At 40.6% G+C, this 19,892-nt stretch overlaps 1 long non-coding RNA gene across 1 annotated transcript; it reads left to right on the top strand.

The window, feature by feature from the left end:
- The first annotated feature begins 12,486 nt into the window (after positions 1-12,486).
- Positions 12,487-18,807, top strand: LOC135361963 (uncharacterized). The gene is made up of 2 exons (XR_010406243.1): positions 12,487-12,872; positions 18,588-18,807. It is a non-coding gene; the product is annotated as an uncharacterized LOC135361963 (long non-coding RNA).
- The last annotated feature ends 1,085 nt before the right edge of the window (positions 18,808-19,892 follow it).

The raw sequence follows: 19,892 nt of genomic DNA, 5'->3' as shown, positions 1-19,892 counted from the left end.
AGAGGGGAGAAATTGGATTGGATATATAAATTTTGGGGGAAAAAACAGTGAATTGATGGTATTTAACAACCATGGACTTGAATGAGATCCCCTAGGGAAAGAGATGAGTAGAAAACAGAGGACCGAGTCCTGGAGCGTTCCAACCTATAGAAGCATGGTTTGAGTGTAGTCAGTTTTTAAAAGCACAAAACATGATTTCATGCTAATTCCTGCTTAGCCTTTAAAATCAGATGATTATGACGTATGCCATTTCAGCCATAGAAAAATATGAAAAGCTCCCTAGATCATTTTGTATAGCCATTATAATATAATATCCAATGAGAACAATATATTACCTCAAAAAGAATGCTACTGACCCATCTCATTTGTAAATATAGCTGCGAAGAGATTGTACCAACATTTCTGTGTTACTTTTGGTTAATATCCAAGAGAAATTCCCTGTTTTGAGATTCTTGCATTATATATGAAGGAGTGTAATAACTCTTAAAGGTATATTACGATAAGCTAAAGATGGGTATTGTAAGCTAAAGATGTATATTCCACATCATAGAAAAAGATGGACAGCTCCCCAGTTCATTTTGTGAAGCCAATAAAATTTAATAGCCAATCAGAAAAAAATAGTGTAGAAAATAATATAGTATAAAATATACTGGCCCATCTGTAAAAATTCTACATTAAATATCTGAAAAAGGACTGTATCAACATTCCTGTGACAGATATTGCTGGTTAATAACCAACAGCAAGCCATACTCTCTTACCTGCTAACAGAACCTCTACATTGCTTAGACAGTGATGTGTTAAGATATGGGCAGTGTCTCATGATTGGTCTCAGCCATCTTGTTTCCATTTGTCCGTGACACCATTTAGGAGTGGGTATGTTACCTTGTGCTGGCCAGGGAGACACAGAAAATTTGCTGGTGGTTTCAGTGAAAGATACTCCTTTGTGATAAAGGATCAGTGAAGTGAAAACCTTACCACAAGCCCTCATCCTTGGGATGCTGGTATGAGGAAGTGTTGTTGTTAGACCTTGAGACCAGGAGGAGAACGGGGCAGACATATGTTGTGACCATCATGCAGAAACAAGGTGAATCCCCACCCAAAATTTGGTTCAGATGTCAAGACTGATGACACCACGTACACACTAAGAGGGTATGAATATGTTTATTACTTACCTAATGGGACTCTCTGGGGAGAGCAGCCAGGCCTCCACAAATGGCTTAAGACAGTAAGGAAAGGAGACTGGTTTGGGATTTTAATGGTGGTTCAGGTTAGGGCTGGGGTGACAGTTCCTGGATGGGGCAGGGGCTTGTGTGGTTTGAAACTCCTGTCAGCACCAAAGGAGGAAGAACTTAGGCTTTCTTACTAACTTGCCCAGATGTGGGACTCAGAGAGAGGCTTAAACGCTGTCAGCAGTCAAACATCAAAAAAATGGAGTCAGCCTCTTCCTTATAATTCACCCGGGATATTTGAGTGATGACAAAAATGCACCATGCTTCATTTAATTGCATTGGAACTTGTTTAAATAAGCCATTATGGCGCTCTGTGAGGCCTGAAGCCTGTAGCCTGTAAGGAAAGTGAAAGTTTCACTGAATATCTTGTTCAAGAGCCCAGTATTTTATATTCTGAGAAACAAAATGAGTGCCTTGGTCACTATCAGTAATGTTTGGGACTCCGAAGGGGATAAAGAGTGTCTTGGTAAGGCCTTATACTGTGGTTTCAGTATATGTACTGGCATATGTGACCTTGATTTTATGTGGGGTATCTGTGAGGCAAGAGTTCTGTACCCCAAGGGGGGAAACCCCAGACAAAGAATTATTGTTGCTGCCATTGGCCGGACCAGAGAGCCAGACCATTGGCAACAGTCTACGAGTCTATAAAATGGTGCAGATGGGGCTGATTCTTGGCCAGGGGAAACAGTTCTGAGATGCAGACTTGAGATTTGGGCAATTGTGTTGACTCTTCTGTCTTATCCTTTATCAGGAATGTCCTGGTTAAGGGATGAAAACAATAGCTCTCCAGTGAACTTCTGTCACATGTGATGGACATTATCATTTGTAAAATGTACAAACTCCCACTGTTCACTCAGTTGATCCCAAGGGGCTTCCCAGGTAGCCAAGGGGTCTGGTAGAGAGGTGGCTTCTTCCAGCCCCATGCCATCTCGCAAAGAACTGAGGACAGGGAAGGCCACCCCTCCTGTAGATGGGATATGCCAGGGGGCCTAGGTTTGGTTCTTTCTTCTTTTTTTTTTTTTAAGATTTTATTTATTTATGGGGCGCCTGGGTGGCTCAGTCGTTAAGCGTCTGCCTTTGGCTCAGGTCATGATCCCTGGGCCCTGGGATCGAGTCCCGCATCAGGCTCCGTGCTCCACGGGAAGCCTGCTTCTCCCTCTCCCGCTCCCCCTGCTTGTGTTCCCTCTCTCTCTGTGTCTCTCTCTCTCAAATAAATAAAAGATTTTATTTATTTATTTGAGAGAGAGAGAGAATACAAAGGGAGAGTGAAAGGGAGAAGCAGACTCCCCGCTGAGCAGGGAGCCTGATGCGGGACTCGACCCCAAGACCCTGAGATCATGACCTGAGGCGGAAGCAGATGCGTAACCGACTGAGCCACCCAGGCGCCCCCTAGGTTTGGTTCTATCCTGTAGCAAAGGAGGCCTTTGTGGTCATGGCAAACTTATGGGTGCTGCTTCCATGACCCAATGCATAGTGGGCGGCTGGGTACAGAGGATCATGGGCTCAGGGCCTGTGGGACTTCTGTTTCCAGGAAAGCCCAGTATTGTGGCCGGCAATTACCTTTCCTATAGCATCCTATAGGGCTGCAGAGGACAGTTTTTTGCACCAGAAGCCCATAGGTAACTTATGGCCAGTATGGGTGGTCCAGAGACTCCAAGAGGCATGAGAGAAGGTTGCTAAAGCTTCTACCATGAGAGGAGTCTGGTGGAGGGGCATTAATGAGAGTGGGTGTTGTAATGCAATTTTGATAGAATCTAGAGCCTCTTGTTGGAAGGGGGTCCATTCAAGGTGGACTGATTTACAAATAACTGCAGAAATGGGCTTAAGGAAAATTTGTAAGTGAGGAATATGTTGCCTACAGAACCCAAAAGGCCTAAAAGATGTTGGGCTTCTTTTTTTTTAAGATTTTATTTATTTTTATTTTTGCACGTGCACACACGTGCACACGCACGAGAGCGGGGGTGGGGGAGGGGCAGAGGGAAAAGCAGACTCCCCGCTGAGCAGGGTGCCCGATGAGGGACTCTGGGATCATGACCTGAGCCGAAGGCAGATGCTTAACCGACTGAGCCACCCAGGTGCCCAGGCTTGTTTTAATATTGTGGGAGTTGAGAGAGTCAGTAGCTGTTTCTTGACAGTGTGAGGATAGAGGGGCCCTTGGTTTACCAAATAATTTTCAGGAATTTACAGAGGTGGCAGGGCCTTGCACTATGTGTGAGGCAATGGCCCATCCACTTTGCCGAGCTCCCTTATGAGTATTCGTATGCCCTGAGTAAGTGTGCCAAATGAATATCCTCAGGGGAGGGTGTCATGAATATAATGCTATACATGTGCCCCTGGATGCAGGGGCACATCTAGATGCAGTTAAGATTATGTCTGCAAAGATTGTGTGCGATGACCAGGCTATTGTGGTACTTCAGAGATAACCAGGTAAAGGGGTATCATGTCCATTAGGAGGTAAAGGAAAACTGCTGGTAGAATAGACACTAAACAGAACATATGAGCCAAATCTATTATGGAAAAATGTTTACCGGTTGCTGATCGGATAGAGTCAGTAATTTCAATAATTTTCAGTATGGGGGGCCTTAGTGAGTGGGACCACAGCACTGAGGCTGCAGTAATCTACTGTGGGGCAGCATTTGTTCTTTCCAAGTTTAAGAACAGGTCAAATTGAATTGTTAAAGGGAGGAGTAGTGGTTAACAATCACTCTTTCTCTAAATAGGTGTTATGTAATGGGTTTCAATCCTTGAAGGCCCTATTTAAATTCACATTGGACCTTATTAGCTTTTTAACAGGTATGTGGAGGGGAGAAGGTCCATGTGGTCTCATTTTTTAAAGCCAATTTGTAAGTGCCAAAGATTTAATTTTAATTTATTACCCATTGGGTTAGAGCATCTGTGTCCTTGTTATGGGATATTTTAGGGCAATGGGTGCGACCATCCCAGGGAATTTAGGCAAGGCTGTTGTCCTGATAGTTAAGATGAGGCATAACTGCCCTCTATTTTATGTTACAGTAACTTCCCTATGGTTATAGGAGTTGAGTTCAAATTTAGATGGATCCTCAGGTATCACTATAATCTGAGCCCAAGTATTAAGGCCATCAAGTTTTGCCAGTTGATGCATTTCAGCAGATATTAAAGTTGATTCAGAAGCTATGTTGTAGAGGTGCAAAAGCAAATCAGCACACTTTTATCTTTTTGTTTTATAAATTCTTTTAGTAAAGTTTGGATCTTCAATTGGGTCAAACTGTGGACTTCTGTTTCATTGTTTTCTTCCCTCCCCTGTATCCAGTTCCTCCCTCCCTCTCTCCCTTCCTTCCTTCCTCCCTCCCTTCCTTCCTTCCTATCTTTTCAGTTACATTTCCCAGAACTCTTTCTTTTTTTTTACTTAAAAAAATTTTTTTATGCAACTAATGAATTGTTGAACACTACATCAAAAACTAATGATGTGCTATATGTTGGCTAATTGAACATAATAATAAAAAATAAAAGAAAAAATAAAAGAAAATTTTTATTTAAAATTCAATTTAATTAACATGTAGTGTATTATTAGTTTCAGGGGTAGAGTTTAGTGATTCATCAGTTGTATATAACACCCACTGCTCATTACATCAAGTGCCCTCCTTAATGTCCATCACCCACTTACCCCATCCCCCTACCCACCTCCCCTCCAGCAACCCTCAGTTTGTTTCCTGAGATTAAGAGTCTCTTATGGTTTGTCTCCCTCTCTGATTTTGTCTTATTTTATTTTTCCTTCCCTTCCCCTATGATCCTCTGTTTTGTTTCTTAAATTCCACATATGAGTGAAATCATATATTTGTCTTTCTATGACTGATTTATTTCACTTAGCATAGTACCCTCTAGTTCCATCTATGTCTTTGCAAATGGCAAGGTTTCATTCTTTTTGATGGCTGAGTAATATTCCATTGTATATATATATACCACATCTTCTTTATCCATTCATCTGTCAATGGACGTCTGTTTGGGCTCTTTCCATATTTTGATTATCGTGGACATTGCTGCTATAAACATTGGGGGAACTCGCTTTCCTTTATGCTTGCAGTTAGGGTGGGACACAAGTGAGTTTATTGTGGAAGATGTGGAGGACAAAAGTGAAGCGGTGGCCATTTTGTAGCTTGAACACATTGTGGCTTTATTTGTTGATTCACCTTATTGACACAAGGCAGCAGCTGGGCTTGGAAATTCTCCACCTCCTGCTGGATCCTCCTTTGGCTCCTTGACTCCTGGGCCAGGTGTGTGAATTTAGTTCTGTGATGAAGTGTCTTGGCCTCTGCAGGATACCCATTCCAAGGTTAGAGGAAGTAAGAACTGACAAAGGTTTCGGTCTGTCCTTGGGGGTGTCAGCTCATGCTTGTGGTTTTGTTTTCTCCCACTTTACATTTATGTCCGTCTTGCCTTCCTGATTTCCTACACTGTGGACTTCAAGTTTCAGCATCAGATGTAAAGATAACAGCTTTACAGAGGTTCCTTAACCAGTTCCCACAATTGTATAAAGAAAATCTCTGTAGCAAATCCCTTATAAGTTACATGCATACACCTATGTGCACCCGTGCGCACGCACTCTCTCTCTCTCTCTCTCTCTCTCTCTCTCTCTCTCTCTCACACACACACACACACACACACACACAGTAGTTCTACTACTTTGACTGAAGCCTGACTGACACACTTTGAAGTAAAATTTAACAAAAAAGGAGGTAGATTTCCACTACTGGCCAAGATGACATAATAGGGACTGGATTTACTCTCCCACCAGAAAAAAGAACTTTAAAAAGTGGACAAAGATATGAAATAACAGTTTTAAAGTCATTGGCCATTAAGTAATAAAGAACAGTGATCCCTGAGAAATGAGGTGAACCCCATGTTTATGTAGCATACTGTCTGGAGTGAGTTTCCAGGCCATGGTATAAGGAGAGGGAACCCAGGTGGAGCCTGAAAAACTGAGAAGATGGAGTGGAAAATCTAGGGAGACTATGGCAGCTAGAGTTTGCAAGACAGAGTACTAGATAGGAGAGGTATATAGACAGAGGACTCCACAGACCTACAGAGGGTCCCCCCAGTACTAATATGCACGTACATCTGAGGAAACTACCCAAGGCTAAGGAATTAAGCATACAAAAGGATTGGAACACAGACAGAGCTGGAAGTATACTGAACTATACACTTAAAAATGGTTAGGATGGCTTTTTTAAGATTATTTATTTATTTGAGCGAGAGAGAGCACAAGCAGGGGGAGTGGCAGGCAGAGGGAGAGGGAGAAGCAGGCTCCCCACTGAGCAGAGAGCCTGACATGGGGCTCGATCCCAGAACCCTGGGATCATGACCTGAGCCGAAGGCAGATGCTTAACTGACTGAGCCACCCAGGCGACCCCAAAAATGGTTAAGATGTAAATTTTATGTTATGTGTATTTTTTACCACAATAAAAAACTATCCTAAAGAAATAGTTGGAAATGTGCAAAGAGATTTTTGTGCAAGACTGTTTATTGCTATATAATTTGTGTGGTAACAACTTTAATGCACAATTTGGAATTGGTTAAATACATTTTGATGCATCCATACTCTGATTAGTACATAATACTATTTAGTTATTAAAAATCATGTTGCAAAAAAGAAGGGTAATTGGTTAAGGCTAACAATAGCAATGTAGTGTGGTGTTTATAATATATGTAGAAGAAAAATATATGATGATAGCACAAAGATGAAAATGGAAGTATATTGTAAATTTCCTATACTATATGAGAAGTGGTATAATATGACTTCAAGGTAGACAGTGATATATTAAAAATATCTACTATGAACCCTAAAGCAAGGTCTAAAAAAAAACAACCCAAATAAACCAAGCAATATAGCTAATAAATCAAAGGGGATAAAGTGGAATCATTTTTAAAACCCAATTAATTCAAATAGAAGGCAGAAAAAAAGAAGAAAGGGGAACAATGAACAAACAAGACCAACAGAAAACGAAGAGCAAGATGGTAGATTTAAATACAACTCATATCAATAATGTTATTTATAAACAGTCTGAACAACTCAAGTAAATGGTAGAGATTGTCAGGATAAGAAAAAACCCAAGACCCAAATATGTGTGGTCTACAATAAACCCACCTTAGTTATAAAGACACGAATAGGCTAAAGTATAAGAATAGAAAAAAAAAATACATCCTGCTAATACTAATGGAAATAAAGCTGAAATGGTGGCTTTAATTTCAAACAAAGTAGATAGCAGAACAGCAAACACAAAGAAGACTTGAAAAGAATGATCAATTAAAAAAATATGATCAATCAACTTGACTTAATTGATATTTATAGAACACTATTCCCACAAACATCAGAATACATATTTCAGGTGATCATTTACCGAGATAAACAATATTCTGACTTATAAAACAAGTTGATATATTTAAAATCATTTAGATGATATGAAGTATGTTGTCTTACGTCAATGGAAAATTAAATTAGAAATCAATAACAGAAAGATATCTGTAAATCCCCAAATATTTGGAAACTAAATAATATTACTTCTAAATATTTCATGAGCTAAAGAAGAAATCAAATGGGAAATTAGAAAGTGTTTTGAAGGGAATTAAAATAAAAGCACAATAGGGGCACCTGAGTGGCTCCGTTGGTTAAGCGGCTGCCTTCGGCTCAGGTCATGATCCCCGGGTCCTGGGATCAAGCCCTGCATCGGGCTCCCTGCTCAGGGGGAGTCTGCTTCTTCCCCTCCCTCTGCCTGCCGCTCTGCCTATTTGTGCACTCTCTCTGTCTCTCTGTCAAATAAATAAATAAAATATTTAAAATAAAATAAAATAAAAGCACAATATATCAGAATTATTGAAGTGTAGCTCAAGCATAAGCTTACTTAGAGGAAAATTTAAACATCTTTAAATGTATTGTTTAGATCTAAACATATTGGGAAATTTATAGAACTAAATCTTACATTAGAAAAGAAGAAAGGTCCAATTCAATGACCTGAGTTTTCACTTTAAGAACCAAAAATGTAAGAGCTAATTAAATGCAAAATAATTTTTAAAAATCAGAGCATGTATCAATGAGGTAGAAAACAGTAAAACAATAGAGGAAAATCAGTGAAATCTAAAGCTGGTCTTTAAGGAAATCATTGAAATTGATGAACCTCCAGGCAGACTCATTAGGGGAAAAAAAGTGAAAAGACACAAATTACCAATATAAGGAATGAGCAACAGTACATCGCTAGATTCATACAGACATTAAAAAGCTTATAAGGAGGGGCGCCTGGGTGGCTCAGTTGGTTAAGCAACTGCCTTCGGCTCGGGTCATGATCCCAGGGTCCTGGGATCGAGTCCCGCATCGGGCTCCCTGCTCTGCGGGGAGCCTGCTTCTCCCTCTCCCACTCCCCCTGCTTGTGTTCCCTCTCTCGCTGTGTCTCTCTCTGTCAAATAAATAAATGAAATCTTTAAAAAAAAAAAAAGCTTATAAGGAAATATTATGAACAACTTTATGCCAGAAAAATGTCCCTACAGAGTATATTTTGACATATCAAGATATATTGTTTCCTCTAAACCTGGATCTAAACATCATCATTGGTGTTCCAGTTTGGGTTCTCCAGAAACAGATGCTGAGATGGAGTTAGGTGTTTGTCAGGGATCAACACCCACGAAAGGCGGATGAAGTAGGATTGGGCCAGTGGAGAAACTGAAATGTGATATAGCCCAAACAAAGACTTTGGTGACCCAGCAAAGGGCTTTGGAATGAATATTGCCAATCAGCATGGCCCCATGTCAAGTTCACTCAGTTACTAGATGTGGGCTGCTACAGGAAGAGTATGACGTGGACAGAGACTGCAGCTGAGGCACGCCCTGAAAACGCTGACGGCTACCTAGGGTCTGCTGACTGCCCTTCCCAGAGCTGAGCAGCAACTTTTTCCTCGAAGAGGCAGCTAGGGAGTATGTGTCTTTGTCTACCCCAATATACTACTTGTGCCACTGGGATACGTTTCTTTCTATATATTTGGGGGGCAGATTCTACAGGGCTCTATAAGGTCTTTCCTCCTGAGGGGAAACTCAGAAGAGGGAGGTCAGTGTTAGAAACACAGGCAACACTATAGACGTTGGTCTTGGGTTCACGACTGATAGTCATAATCTCCTTCCTCTACTGTCCATTTTAAATTCCATTCACCCCCAGTTACCACCTCTGTTGTCTCAGTGGCTTACCTAGGGGTGTGACCCAGACCTTTGTCCTTGAGTGGCCTCAATCTCCTCACCACGTCCTTCTCAGTTCAAAGTTGCTGTACCTGTCCATTTATAGTCAAAACTGGGAAAGGTAGTACCTAGAAATATTCAAGTGGATCACCTGGGTTCCACACACGTACCTGTAGGGAAATGGGTGAACGATGGCACCCTGGCAACCTTCATATATCTGTGTAGGCCACATAGGCAAGGCTCAATTGTTTTGACCTAAGTCTTGGCAGAACACCCCGTGATCCTCCCAGGAACATGGCAAGATAGCAATCTTCTGAGGAGCTGTCGCAAGGCTATTTCTCGTAAGCTTCCCTCTCTTGCAGGAGGATGCCACAGATCAGGTTCTTATCTACCTCCCTGGTTCCGGTGAGGCACGGACTATCTACCTTGGCTTCCTTAGCATATAGATAAAGGCTCTAACACTTCTTAGCTGCAGTCTAGAATTGGTTCCTCCACAACAGAGTGCTCTATCAATCTGTTATCTGACCCCTGTGGTTCAGGTGTCATCCTGTGAGATTAGGGATGTGGGGAGCTGACACTGTGCTGATCTTGCTTAGGCTCTCTATGTCAGTAGCCAAGTGTGTGTATCTATTTGGGCTTTTCTCCTTACTGGACAGATCTCCGACAGAATGGTAATCCAACCTAGCGGCTGCTTCTGCTTAGAAACTACTTGATCCTCCAATCAGTCCTCCCTGTTCCCATTGTACAATAGTAGCCCCATCTCCTGATAGTCAGGGTCAATTGACCAAGTTAAAATGGTGACTCCTCTTCTTGCCTGCTGGACCCTGGACACAAGGAGATCAAAATGCCGAGGTGGCAGCCACAAACTAGAGTTCAATAGGAACCTTTTTTACCCCCCTCTATTGGATAGAGCAGTGATTCTCAACTTGGGGCACTTCAGTCTCCCAGAGAACATTTGGAAATATCTGGAGACATTTTTTGTTCATCATAGCTGGGAAGAGTGTGCTACTGGCGTCTAGCCAGGGATGCTGTTAAATATCCTATAATGTACAGGACAGCCCCTGCAAACAAAGAATTATCTAGCCCCAAGTGTCGTTAGTGGCAAGGTTGAGAAACCCTGGGCTAGAGTGAGCTCCCTTCAGGGCTAGCACCTCTGACCTTAGAAAGTTCAGAATTGCAGAGATGGCAAACATAAAGTCCCCCAACTGTGTCATTGGAAGTGATGATAAGTGTGGCTATTCCTGCTTCCACTCCTTGGCTCCTGAACTCATGTATCCTAATTGAGCATACGCACCATGTAAAAATGTTTGATTCAATGAATTTAATGTATTCTGGAGAACAGCATTCTGTCCTCACAAAGTATTTACTTTGAGTTGGTGCTTCAGCTGTTCCTCAGCAGGCAATTCCATTACTTTGTCAGGATGTCAGCTTTCCGGGGGGTGTCATATGTTATGGAACCAGTAGGGCTCCGTGCTCGATGTGGAATCTACTTGAGAATCTCTCTTTCCCTCTTCCTCTGCCCCTCACCCCACACTCTGTCTCTCAAATAAATAAATAAATATTTAAAAAGGTCATTATAGGGCGCCTGGGTGGCTCAGTCGTTAAGCGTCTGCCTTCGGCTCAGGTCATGATCCCAGGGTCCTGGGATCGAGTCCCACATCGGGCTCCCTGCTCAGCAGGAAGCCTGCTTCTCCCTCTCCCACTCCCCCTGCTTGTGTTCCTGCTCTCGCTATGTCTCTCTCTGTCAAATAAATAAATAAAAAATCTTAAAAAAAAAAAATAAAAAGGTCATTATAAATGTATTTAACATCCTCAATAAAGTACAGAAAGATTGAACATAATAGGTAGAGACATGGGAAATATAAAAAGGACCCAAATCAAACTTGTGGAAATGAAAACTACAATATCTGAGATGAAATAAGCACTGTATTTTTGATTAATGATAGATTACCAGTTGTAGAGGAAAATATTAGTGTATTTGAAGATAGAACAATAGAAAATAGTCGAAATGAAATGCAGATAGAAAATGAATGAAACAAGATCAGTGTATCAATGAATTGTGGGAAAATTTCAAGCAACCCAATATATATATGTATTCATAGTCCCTGAAGGAGAGGATGAGGTGGGGGTGGTAGCTGAAAGAATATTTGAAGAAGAAATAATGGCTGAGTTATTTCCAAATTTTAGGAAGCCCACAGATCCAAGAAGATCAATGAACTCCCAGCACAAGGAGCATGAAAACTGCCAAACACATTAATATCAAATTGCTTAGAAATAAAGAGCGGCGCCTGGGTGGCTCAGTCGTTAAGCGTCTGCCTTAGGCTCAGGTCATGATCCCAGGGTCCTGGGATCGAGCCCGATATCGGGCTCCTTGCCCCGCGGGAAGCCTGCTTCTCCCTCTCCCACTCCCCCTGCTTGTGTTCCCTCTCTCGCTGTGTCTCTCTCTGTCAAGTAAATAAATAAAATATAAAAAAAAGAAATAGTGATAAAGATAAAATCTTACAAACAGTGAGGGGAAGGGACGCCTGGGTGGCTCAGTTGGTTAAGCATCTGCCTTTGGCTCAGGTCATGATCCCAGGATCCTAGGACCAAGTCCTGCATCGGGCTCCTTGCTCAGCAGGGAGTCTGTTTCTCCCTCTCCCTGCCGCTGCCCCTACTTGTGTGCTCTCTCTTTCTCTGACAAATAAATAAATAAATAAATAAATAAGATCTTAAACAACAACAACAACAACAAAACAAAAAAATAGCGAGGGGGAAAAAAAGATATGTACAAAGGTTAACATCAGATTTCTTGGAGAAACAAGCCAGAAGACAGTAAAGCAACATCTTTAAAGAAGTGAAAGAAAACACTCTTAATCAAGAATTCTTTTTTTTTTTAAGATTTTATATTTATTTATTTGACAGAGAGAGACACAGCGAGAGAGGGAACATAAGCAGGGGGAGTGGGAGAGGGAGAAGCAGACTTCCTGACAAGCAGGGAGCCCTATGCGGGGCTCGATCCAGGACCCTGGGATCATGATCTGAGCCGAAGGCAGACGCTTAACTGACTGAGCCACCCAGGCGCCTCAAGAATTCTTTTTTTTAAAGTAGATTCCACACTCAGTGTGGAGCCCAACATGGGGCTTGAACTCACAACCCTGAGATTAAGACCGAGCTGAGATCAACAGTCGGATGCTTACCCAACTGAGCCACCCAGGTGCCCCTCCCAATCAAGAATTCTATACTCATCAACATATTTTTCAAAAGCAAAGGCAAAAATAAAGACTTTCAGGCATACAAAAGCTGAAAAACCCTCACCAGCAGTTCCGCACCACTGAACATGTTAAAGGACACTTTTTTTAAAGATTTTATTTATTTATTGCCCCTTAAAGGACATTTTTCAAGCAGAATGAAAATGATGCTATTTGGAAACCTGGATCTACACAAAGGAATAAGGAGCCTTAGGAAATGGTAACTACATGATTAAATATATAAGATTCTTTTTCTTATTATTTAAATCTCTTTTTAAAACAATTAATTGTTTAAATAAAAATAATAACAGTGTGTTGTGGGACTTATGACATATGAATAAGTAAAATGTATGATAACTGTAGCCAAAAGGTCTGGATGGGGAAAATGGAAGTATACTATGGTAAGGTTCATATACAATACATGAAATAGTATAATATAACTTGAAGGTAAGTTGTGATGTTAAAGATATAAACTCTAAACCAGTGGTTCTCAGGGGTGATTTTGGCCCCTGGAGGACATTCAACAATGCCTGGAGACATGTTTGGTTTCCAAAACTGATATTTATTGGATAGAGGCCAGGGATGCCACAAAATGCATAGGACAGTCCCCAAAACAATTACCTGGCCCCAAATGTCAACAATGCTGAGAAAAACCTGCTATAAACCATAAAGCAACCATTGAAATAGAACCTTTCTTGCAGAAATTAATAAGCGGATCCAAAATTTTAAATAGAAGTTAAAAGGATGCAGAAAATCCAAAAAAGGTTTTTAAAAAGAACAAAGTTGGAAGATTCATACTTCCCAATCACAACTTGCTACAAAGCTATAGTAATTAAAAGAGTGTGGTAACTCAAGGGGCGCCTGGGTGGCTCAGTCAGTTAAGCGTCTGCCTTCAGCTCAGGTCATGATCCCAGGGTCCTGGGATTGAGCCCTGTGTCTCCCCACTCAGCGGGGAGCCTGCTTCTCCATCTCCCTCTCCTGCTCCCCTTGCTTGTGCTCTCTTGCTCTCCCTGTCAAATAAATAAATAAAATCTTAAAAAAAAAGAATGTGGTAACTCAAAATGGTCATAGATCTAAATGTACCAGCAGAAGCTCAAACACCTAGAAGAAAACATAGGAGTAAACTTCATGACCTTGAGTTAGGAAAGAGTTTCTTAGATATGAGACCAAAAGCACAAGTAACCAAAGAAAAAAAATATAAATTGGACTTCACCCAAATTAAAAACTTTTTTACTTCAAAGGATTCTATCAAGAACTTGAAAAGACAACCCATAAAATGGGAGAAAATTTATGTAAATCTTATACTTGATAAGAGTCTAATATCCAGACCATAAATAGCTCTAACAAAAATAGTAAAAAGACAACCGAACTAAAAATGAGCACAGAATCCGAATAGATATCTCTCCAAAGAAAATATACAAATGGTCAATGAGCACATTGAAAAAAATGCTCAACATCATCAGTCATCAGGGAAATGCAAAATGCAAATCAAAACCACAATGAGATGCCACTGAACACCCTGTGGGATGACTATAATTTAAAAAATGGACAGTAACAAGTGTAGGCAAGGATATAGAGAAATTGGAACTCTCATATATTGCTGGTGGGACTGTAAAATGGCGCAGCTGCTTTGGAAAACAGCCTGGCAGTTCCTCTAAAAGTTAAACAAGAAGTTGCCATATGACCCAGAAATTTCTCTCCCTCTGTCTATAGATGGATAGATAGGTGGATAGACAGATAGTTGGATGGATGGATAGATAGATAGATAGATAGATAGATAGATAGATAGATAGATAGATAGATATTCTCATTCCCATTAGCAATCACTCTATTCCACCCCCCTCCAACCCCTTCCTGACAACCATTGATCTGTTTTGTGTCTTTATGGATTTGCCTATTCTGGACATGTCATATAAATGGGATCATATATGTGGCCTTCTGTTTCTGGTTTCTTTCACTTAGCATAATGTTTTGAGGTTCATCCATGCTATAGCATGGATCTGTATTTCATAGCTTTTATAGCTGAATAATATTCCATTATATGGATATGCCACACTTTGTTTATTCATTCATCAGTTGATGGACATGGGTTATTTCCACTTTTTGGTTATCATGAATAATGCTGCTATGAACATTCAAGTACATGCTTTTGGGTGGAGTTATGTTTTCAATGATCTTTGGTGTATATCTAGGAGTGGCATTTCTGGGTCATATGGTAAACCCTAGGTTTAACCTTTTGAAGAACTGCCACACTGTTTTTCCAAAGTGGCTTCACCATTTTACATTTTCTCCAGCAGTTTATGAGGGTTCTAATTTCTCCACATCCTCCACAACACTTGTTATTGTCTTTTCTCTTAACAGCCATTGTAGTGGATGTGAAGTGGTATCTCATTGTGGTTTTGATTTGATTTGCACTTCCCTAATGACTAAGAATGTTTACCATCGTTTCATACGCTTATTAGTCATTTGTATATCTCTTTTGGAGAGATATCTATTTAGACTCCTTGCACATTTTTGTATTTAAGAAACCATTGTTTAATCCAAGGTCACAAAGATTTATGTCTATATTTCTTCTAAGACTTTCATAATTTTAGCTCTTACATTTAGATCTTTGGTCCATTCAGGGTTAATTTTTGTATATGGTATGAGGTAAGGGTCCAAATTAACATTTTTGCATGTGGATTGTCCCAGCACCATTTGTTGAAGAGACTATTCTTTGACTATTGAACGGATGTAGCACTGTTTTCAAAAATCAACTGGCCACAGATGTATGGGTTTATTTTTGGACTCTCAGTTCTATATGTCTATCCTTATGACAGTACCACACTGTTTTAATTACTGTAGCATTGTAGTAAGTTTTGAAATTGGGATGTATGAGTCTTCCAGATTTGTTCTTCTTTTTCAAAATTATTTTGACTTTTCCTGGGTCCCTTATAGTTCCAAATGAATTTTTGGATAACCATATCAATGTCTGGGGGAAAAAAGGAAGTTGGATTTTGAAAGGATTGTACTGAATATGTAGATCAATTTGGAAAGTATTGCCATTTTAGCAATATTAATCTTCTAATCCATGAACATAGTTCTTTCCATTTATTTAGCTCTTTTATTTCAACAATGCTATGTAGTTTTCAGTGCACAAGTCTTGCATTTCTTTTGTTACTGTTTTCCTAAGTATTTTATTTTTTATGCAATTGTAATGGAATTGTTTTGTTAATTTCTCTTTTTTAAATTGTTCTCTGCTAGTGTATAGAAAGACAACCGATTTTTGTATACTGATCTTTTATCTTGCACTGTTGGTGAACTTTTTTATTAGCTGTGATAGTCTTTTAGTAGCTCCTTAGGATTTTCTATACACAAGATGATAACATCAGCTGGAGGATTGGAGAGGGAAAGGATGTCACCTTTATCCTGATTCTCATTTATGAACATGTTTGTCCTTAATGGAAGACAAATACTTTTCTGACTCAAGTTAGCTGTATTATGAAGGTTGTATCATTCTGTTCTGGAAAGAAAATGTTTTATGCAAGCCAGACATTTAATGAAGAGTTGAATTATAGAATGTTTTTTGGTAAAGATAAAGCAGAATAAATCAAGGTGGCTTCTTTCTCTCTTCATCCTCCCTTTCTTTCAAGTGAAAGATGTCAACAAAATGGTAGGGTAGAGTGAAAGGACTGTTCTTTGGAGATCTTAATGTTAAAATTTTGAAAAGATTTTAGTTTTAGAAGTTCAGATACAACCATAAATAGGTGTAGGATTACCTCCCTACAAGATCACCTTGGGCTAGCTTAGTCCTTCAACAAGGTCACCACTCCTCTCAAGGCAGTCAATTGTACATGATTCAGTCCTTCTGGGTTGTGGGAATCACTTCCTATGCCTGTCCCTTGGGGCCTAGGAAGGTAAGAGTTTAGCTTATACTAGCCTGGGTTATTGTGCTATTCTCTGTGGTTCCCTGCATCTACACATTTATAAGTAATCTCTTTGGAAATACCCCCCTTCCAATTATTCCATTTTGTCAAGTGTGCAGTTTAATGTTGGAACCCTGATTGATGTTATGGCCATACAGGAGCCTGCACAGAACTACATCCTGGAGACTAAGCTGCCAGACTGGGAGCCTATCATATCTTTCTTAAGCCTTTTAGATCTTCCTATAAGCGTTTCTCCCCTTCTAGCCTGCGACTAAATAACTTTGTGAAGTAAGCAGGGCTATTCAGCCTTTCAACTCCTTTTTCCTCGCCCTTTGCCTCCATCCATCCTGTCCTTCCTCCCCACCACCACACACATCCAAACCTCTGTTTTCTGCCTAGATAAAATCACAGTGTAAATCACACTTCTGCATGACTTGGTTAATTACTTTATCATGTTTGAGCATTTTAAGAGGAAATCAGTAAGGAAAATGACTAATGAAGAACCTAGATAGGGGAAATGTATTGGGATCACAGACTTCACCCCAATCAAACCATATAAGCCTAGTAGACCTTAGGCCAGGGCAGCTTCCAAAGAAAGAAGGTTTTCCTACAGCAGCTTAGCCTCTGAGTCAAACAAGGGAGTGGAAATATTTCTGTCTTTAATTGCAGTTACCATTAGGGATTTGCTCTGGGAGACCATTTGTGGCCAGATGTGCCCTAAAGTCACTTAGCCAGGCTTTCATCAAGCAATTGCAGCTTCTCTTTGGATTTTGGTTCCTTCTCCCCACCTCAAAGTTTCTCTTGGTGTTCCTTTCCTACACAAACAAATGGAACAATTTATACCAGTACTCGATGAAGAAAGGAAGTTTGCTCTTCTGAGAAACCAGAGCATAGAGACTAAAAAGGAAAAATACTCAGAAATGAAACAACTTTTAGTTTCATCCTCCTGTGGTTGAACCCCAAGAGTCAAAAAAAAAAAAAAAGGTGGGGGGAAGAAGAAGAAAAAAGTTTTAAACTAATAGGCTGTCACTTGTCAAGTTTTCCACCCACATGGCTACCCAGTATTCCTGTGGGAAAATCAGTGGTACCATCTAGAAAGAGGAAACCATACATTCCTTTTTTTATTTCAATTTATTGTTGTCAACAATTCAATACAATAATAATGTTTTCTACATGAAGAGTCCCAGCAGATAGATGCCTAAGAAAAGTTAACTTTAGGATAGTGATTTCAGAGGGGTGAGAAATCATAAATCTAGCATGGACAAGACCACGAAGGCATTTGGAAGTAGTCATTCTCATTGACAATCAAGTAAAACCAAGTGCATTGCAACAGATGGTATACAAATCAAATCCCGGTATGAAACAGTATGGGGGAAGATTTAGATTAATCCACCGGAAGTTTATTGAACTGCTAGAATTCCATTTTAGTGAGTATATAATATCCAGTTCGGTGTGATAAAGCTGTTTTTTCATGTCCCATCTGACAACCCAAACCATCCTAGTACTATTCAATACTGCTTGGAAACTGTGGATACAATGGATTCCACTGAATGAGAAATACTGTATGACAAAAGAGTCATAATTCCTTGTCTGTGTAATAGTCAACGTATTTAACAGGATAATGTATTATGTATAAAATATAGCACCAGTAGTTGAATTCCTGTGAAATGTTAACTATTCTAACTCAAATTTGACATATGTTTCAAAATGTTTGGGGTATCATCCATTGATTTTTAAAAAGATGGTTCTTCCTGGTAAGCAGCAGCTCAGAGTAGAAAGAGCACTGGACCTGGAGTCAGATGCAATGCAGGTTGTTTGCTCTAAACACTCTAGTATCCTTTCCAGATCTAATGTTCTATTATCTTTTACTACTGAATTTTGAGAGTTTGATTATTTGAGGTAATCTTGAAATGGTTTTAAAGTTACCGTCTTCAGGTATTTCGTTCTTGATTAGTTTTGGAAACGGAATTTGGTGAGGACAGGGGTTGGGAGGAGACAGTTTCATTGGGTTTTTTTTGTATTTTCCACAGATCTGCTGTCGAATATCTTCTATCACTTGTTAGCAGAGGTCGGCTTCCCTCTACTCTGTTGACAAGAGTTGGAAAGCCGGAAGGAGATTCCAAAGAGCAGCCTGCAGTGCTTTGGGCCCCGAGCAAAAGAGAAAAACACTCCGAGAGACTAGACTGGTGTGGTGTGTTTACGTAACTGGCTCGAGTTCCCCAGATTAAATAGCTTAGAATTTCTTAAGAAGGTTCACTTAAGCAAATGTTGCTTTTGTTCTCAGAGTTCCTTCTCCCCAACCCCACTTGTGTTGACCTCTCGACATCGGTGTCTGACCAGTAGGAATCACAAGCTTGAGATTGATCACATCTTGCTCTCCAATCTTGCTTCTCTCTTGGATTCCCAGCCTCCATCAACAATATCACCATCACGCTGGTTCTAGCCAAGTTCAAAACTTTGGAGCCATTCTCGACTCCTCCTTCTCCCTCATTGCCCAGTCTTGCCCTCTCCAACCCACCCTTCACACTGTAGCTGCCAAAGTGCTCTTTCTAAAGTGCAAATATGATCACAGAGCTTCCCTGCTTAAAATACTTTAATGACTCCTTTTCATCTCCTGGATTAAACTCAAAGTCCTCTTTCGGTACCTCTATACCTCTCTAGCCCAATCCCCTGCCACTCCTGGCCATTCCTCTGAGCCCCTTACACTCCAGTTACACGAACTGCTCCCAGTTACCCAAACACACTGGGCTCTTTCGTGATTGTGACTTTGCATGTGAAATTTCCTCTGCTACTTTCTCAGTTCAAGTTAGTTACTTTTCCTCATGTTCCCATTTCCACATACTAGTTGTATAAGTCGTCATGCTAGTTCATAGTTACTTCTTTGCTTGTTTGTCTTCACTACCAGACTGCCAGTTCCCTGTTTCGGGAGAAGATAAACATTATAGAGGAGATTCAGACTCTGGGTGCTTCTAGGTGGCACTGAAGCTTAACTTTGGACCCCGAGACACTATGCAATTCTCTAATGCTCACTTTTTCTCCTTGTCCCAGCCCTCCCCCTGGTGGAGGTGTTAAGAAGCAGTGGAATGGTCGCATGGCCAAAGATAAGACAAAGCAGCCTGGCTGATCCACAACCTGGATAAACATCTGCCCCACGTTTTCTAGGCAAATGAAACACTGGCAATGGGCCTTGGATTTTGGGTGGCCCGGCGGGAGCTTTCTGTCTTACTGTGTATCAGTTGGCAGACCGTGATTTCAATCCCTAGAGCTGTAGCTGGGGCTCAACATGCCCATCCCAGATGGTCTCGAAGAACATTATACTACTGTCAAGCATATAG

This window comes from Mirounga angustirostris, unplaced genomic scaffold (genome assembly GCF_029215605.1).
Source record: "Mirounga angustirostris isolate CCGP_5_RB_7025 unplaced genomic scaffold, mMirAng1.0.hap1 SCAF_11, whole genome shotgun sequence".
Lineage (NCBI taxonomy): Eukaryota > Metazoa > Chordata > Mammalia > Carnivora > Phocidae > Mirounga > Mirounga angustirostris.
This window is presented reverse-complemented; position numbering and strand designations above follow the sequence as displayed.